Here is a 6,000-nt window from a genome sequence, read left to right as displayed (position 1 = left end):
AACGAGTCAGAGGCGCCTTTCACGCACTTTATTCTGGTGGCGTCTGGAGTAGCAGTCGTAATCAGTGCACCCTTGAAAGCTCTCTGTGGCGTTAGCGCGTGGCACGCTGCCAGTCGAGCATCGTTTCTAGCATCTAGGACGCGCAAGGCGTCTGCCGTGGGCTTTGCCGTCGAACAGCCAACGCACCTACAATTTTTTATACGCAAAAAAGCTGCTACTTAGCGTCCACCGCATGAAATGACACGCTTGACAATCACACCGGCAATATTGCATTCACGAGTTGAACTAGGGCCTTCTCAGCATCAACGAGTTTGAACCCGAGCTTGACTGTATATAGAATATTTGATTGACAGACGCCCACGGCAAGGCACTCACAGCTCTACTCACGCAGCAACGACTGCGAGCAGCACGACTCAGCTATGAGCTGCGACTTAAACTGATGAATGGGTGATGTGCTGTCGGAAAAAATAACCGACAACCGTCAACGTTGTTTGATGTACTGCGAGAATACATTCCCCTGTTGAATACACACGAATAGAGCGCACAGGGGGCACCCACCGAGCTGCTGACTCAAACTGCAGATCGCGGCACTTCGACAAAGGTCGGCAAACGCGCTTTGGAAAACAGACGCAGCACTGCGTTTACGTCTCACACAAGTAAAGAGGCGAAAGAAAAGCGCACGGCTGTATGCAAATGCGCATGGCTTACTAAGCAGTGCTTTCAAGCACCAGTTTTTCCACACATACTGTATCTCTTTCACTGATTTCACTGTTATCAACGACCAGTATTCGCACCGCCACCGATGACACGTCTCCTCTTGCGCAGTGCATTGACCTTCACACAATCGCTTTCTGTGCTACCGCACACACACGAATTAGAGAGATTCGGTTTACCAGCGCATTACCCGAGACTCTACGACTTCGTAACATCGCACAGACGATGCACACACGCACGAATAACTAAAGGTTCTGCCATCACGCGGCTACGATGCCTCGCATTCAATTTGATCGCGCTCACGACGCACCACTCACAGCCGCGTTGCCGCCAGGGTTGCCAGTGGCAGCTGCTTTTCGCCAAATTGGCGAATTTGAGAGGCCCGTGGCGACCTAAAACTATGAATGGCGACATGGCGAACTTTTGGCGATTTTCGGCTTAGGTCTCCACTGAGTTATGTATCCTAAGCTCAGTGTCTTCCCGACAAATGAACGACAACATTCTCTGTATTTTTCTTGGTTTTAGACCCACGAGTAGAATGCGCACATTACGCGTCATTCGGTACGTCCGTCCTGTAACTCGTGTGTATCCCCTCAATTCATCTAGATGCAGGAGGTTCTGGAACGTCCCCCAGCGACATTCTAGCAAAATGTAATTCAGCGGACTGCCTTGCAGACCGCGAGGGGGCAGTGTTTGACTATTAGTTTATGGCTTTAGGTACTTTAAGCTTCTCTAAAGTTTCGCTTCTGAAGGGGCTAGACGACGAGTTGGCCGCGTGTTCCGACGATTTGTTCCACCAAAGCTCCAACTGTTCTGAATAGCTTGGCGATTTATTTACTGTTGCAGTATCCGCAATTCAGCTCGTAAAGACTGTTTGGAGTAGCGAAGATAGGCGGATACGCGGCTATTTGTGCAATAAAAAAAGATTTATTGAGGCATTTTCCACTGTTCTTGGTAAGCGTGTGCAATGAAAACAATTGCTATATAACATTTTACACTGCCGCATCGGATTGACGCGTGCAGATATGACTTTAAGAAAGGGTCGGTGACGTCCGGTGTCATATTAGGTCACACTGAAAAGGTGTGATACTCACTAATGATCGGTTCTTCTAAGACTTCCGTCGTCTTGCCTTCAATACACCTTTTAATCCTTTTATTTCATATAAGGGTACGTAAAGCTGTCTACAAAGAACGCTTTCACAGTTTTCGCCCAAGGTTTACCACACTTTTACCTTTGAAACGAGCGGAGAGGCATGGAAGGATATCATGCGCATTTAATTCATTCACCCTTGCGCCACCACGCACATCTTGCGGCTAGTCGGAGAAGCAGCACCATGCACTCCCATGGTGAAGCGGGCAATACGACTGGCATTGAGTATAATTTAAGCGTTTTGGATGGTACTGTATTGTACGGGGCTATACGTGAGTGGAAATTTTTATTACTAGGTATGCCGCACTTATAAAGAATGGTGACTTTTTTCGCGGAATTTATAAAAAAATATCGGCTTTTGGCGACTTTTTGCTCGTCGTTTGGCGGCATTTACTCGAAAGTCAGTGGCGACCCTGGTTGCCGCCATGAAGCGAGCGTACCGGTGATATTTGCGGCGAGACTATTTCGCTTGTTTGTGGAGATATTGTTCCTCCCCATTCGTCACTCCAGAAATATCTTCAGACGTGTATTGTAAATAACAGCAACCTGTGCATTTATATATTTGTAACGCTCCATAGAAGCGAAACGAGCTGCACGAAAGTGCTGCCTGTGCGCCCTTGTTACCTTCGAGAGTTGAAATTTTCATGCTCCAGGTAAAACGAACAAACACGCCTGTGAGAGGCGCGATGTTGAGTTGGCAAAGAGATAGATAGTGCAACAATCACGCTGGCGTTTCTGCGCTGTTGAAATGTTGGCTGAGTGGCGGCGCTGACGCGTTCTCACGCGTTGTTCCTTTGAAAACCGTCGCAAACGCCGCACGTGCATTTGTGACGCCATGCGCGTTCTTGTAGCAGTTTTTTCAACGCTGCTGTCGCGCACTCCGCACTGTCTTCCTGTCATGACCGCCGTAGTGCGAGCTCGAAGCAAACTCCTGTTCCCGAGAAGCTCGGGCCATCCTGCATAGCACCCCTGGCTCAGTTTCATTCACACAGATGCATTATTTGGCTCAGTTTTCATTCGAAACTGCCTGTTTGAGTTCACGTTACAATGAGGAATTGCCCCATTTTAATTACAGTTGTTTTTAACGTAAAAGATACTTTGGCGCGCTTTACGCTCCCGTGAAATTTAACCTAGTTCCGGTTTCTGGTTTTGGCTCTTCTAGAAAAAAAAAAACGCCACAGATATCAATGCACTAGAAAGAATCAACTACTTCTGTGAAAACATGTTTCACTTTTGTGCTATACCGATTCCTTTGACGGAGGGATCGGCGATGTTTTTTTTTTTTGCGCTAGTGTGCGCTACGGAATAAATTAAAAAGATACAACTCGATTTCCTATAAGTGAAGTCCTGGAGCGGTCGATGCAATTCCTGGATTTATTTGGAATCAACGTACATCGATACTGTCGACGAGCGCAGGCTGAGGTTCTGAGATTTCAAGATGACGCGAAAGAGGCATTTCGTAAAATAAGATAAATCGATTAGACAACTTGCGCGTCGCTCGCCCCATAGGTAACATTGAATAAGCTTCTACCACCCTTAGTTCACACCAACTGCAGGTGTTGCGGTTACTGTCAACGAAGGGTGGTAGAAGTTTATATACGCCTGTTGTTTTTTCGCGTGTAGGCTCAAAGGTGACCGTATATACTGTCGATATCCATTGTCGTGAGCAATATGAGATGGGGTACTAAAATGACCCTTTTAAAAGCCATAGCGGCTAAACGCAGCTCGCGAGCGCACAAGTGTTCGTGACACAAAATAGCCAAGCTGAAAGATATCTCTGGCAATTCAATACGTCACATTCACATCAGTGCATTACAGGTAATCCTTCAATAAACATGCTTCCGCTCTCCCAGCTCATATTCCACACGATAGTACTTCTTGCCGGTAGCTTAACTGCTACATGCGATATACACATGTCCAGTAATACGCATACACTGACTGTTATTCCTCTAACATTTCATGGGTAGAGATACATGCACATGCGCTCGGATATGCGTAGTATTTACGATGTAAGGACAGTGAAGAAGCGTCGACGTGTTCTTTTCGTTTCGTGCTCCGACAGCGCCAACCAGCAGCGGGCGACCGAACAGCTGGCTCGCTCGACGTTGTTGCGATCGGCCAGCCACCCTATGCCGCGGGGCGCCGGGACGGAATAAAGGCATCCGCCTCATTTTGCGGCGATAAGGAAGAGCGCGAAGGCGCCCGGCTGTTTCTCTTTCACCAGGAGGTGCATGGTTGCAATTGCTCGAAACAATGCCATTGTCGCTGGTGCCGGAGCGGAAACGCGACACATGGAGCCTTTGTACCCCAGGAAGGGCTGCGAAGCCGAGTTTCCGCCGAAGACTGAAAAAGGACCTCGGACCACAGCGCTGTGTGTCTCCGGCTGACTTGCCGCCTTCGCTCAAATCAGCGCCTGCTGCCCAGACACATGCCATTGGATTTGCCTGGCCTGCGCCGCCGTTCGACAGCATGGGTGCTGGGCTCGAGCAGCGAAACGAGGTACTCACTACATTACGCATTCTGGAGGCATGTTTCCCCCTATGCGACAGCGTTGCGAGAACAATACGCGTGTTTGGGTTGTGTATGTGTGTGTGTTGGGGGCGGTGCCAGCAAAGTGACCCACAGGATTCGTGACCTGATTGGAAGGAAACGTCGTCCCCTGTTTCCCTAGGCCTGGCATCTAGGGACTGCGAAGGGGATAAAAGACGCGAGCAAGTGCCTGAAAAACGCACTCTGGAACGAACTGTCAAACTGTACAAATGTAAATAAGCCTCTTGTACGCTTCATCGGCTCCTCAGTCCGGTTCTCTCCAACAGCAGCTCTTCTTGAAGACGAGGTTTGAAACCGCCTGCCTGGACGCAAGGAAACCAGGGCAGCCGGAAGAGTCTCAACTTCGAACAGCGTACACACTTTTGCCATAGTGCTCCGCGCGCCGACGGGGCTCTCCGGGCTTGCTTGAAAAAGCTCTGTTGCGGCGTGCAAGCGGGCATGTCACCTGGTATATTTTTTTGTATTTCGCGGGCATCTGCAGGAAGGAAAAAAGCACTAATACCTAATAGATACGCATAAAGTTAGAATGTGTCTAAAGTGGTTGCTTGGGCGAGTTGGTACGACATATTGGAGGGAAACAGCGCGAAAGACCAAGGACCAGGCAGACCTGGTACATGAGCTACACAGTCGTCACTGGTCTGAAGAAGTTTTTCGTGAGGCACTCATTCCAGGCTCTTCGTAGCTGAACTATGTGTGATCAGTGACGTGCTGTTGAAATCCAACAAAGTGGTGATACCACTCAGTAGGGGAGGCAAAATAACTTGGAGGACGTTTGAGCTTCGCCTTCAAGAGTAGAACACGATAGTGTGATCGCTATCGCGTTCTCTCGCATCACTTTCAATCGTACCGCACAAAAGGAACGTTTGTGCGCGTAATATTGGCCGTTTCAAACCATCTTTGTGGGCTCTACGCAACTGTAGGCAGTTGCGAAGTGCCCACTACGCCATAATTCTTCCTGTTGCAAATTGGCGAAGTACCCACTACCCGCCCGCAAAGTGCCACGCGCACCTGCGCAGCTATACACGTTGTAATGCGTGGGCAGCTTGAAACCACTCACTCGCTGCGCGATTCACATGTTTTGACGGGCGATTCTAAGATTCAGCCACGCATTATTACATGCGTTAAGGAGACTCCTCCCACTACATTACATTCCTATAGCGTTTTTTTTTACGAAGCAGTTTCAAACACTGGTGTGGCTCCGTCGTAGAACACCTGCTTGCCACTCAGAAGACCTGTGTTCCGACTGTGACCTAAGATGTTTGTTATTTATTTTATTTGCATCTTCCTAAAATTTACGCTCACGGACAACCCTGATTTGCCGCTCACAGCCAAAGACGCCGACACCGACACCGGGATTTCTTTGAAACGAACTATTTAACAATATCGCGTTAATACTGAGCAGGATCCATGACAGCCATATGGAATGAACGAACGTAAGGCACAAGTGCGTCGTCTGGTGTTCTGGCCAGGTTTATATTCAGATATTGTTAATGTCATTACAAGGTGCGCAGTCTGTGAAAAGTATGCTTCAAAAAGCAGCGCAAGCATCTCTTAATACGTCCGACACCCGATAAGCAATGTTGTTG

Source organism: Rhipicephalus sanguineus, chromosome 1, assembly GCF_013339695.2.
Source record: "Rhipicephalus sanguineus isolate Rsan-2018 chromosome 1, BIME_Rsan_1.4, whole genome shotgun sequence".
Classification (NCBI taxonomy): domain Eukaryota; kingdom Metazoa; phylum Arthropoda; class Arachnida; order Ixodida; family Ixodidae; genus Rhipicephalus; species Rhipicephalus sanguineus.
The sequence above is the reverse complement of the archived record's forward strand: the minus strand, read 5'-3'. Positions refer to the sequence as shown.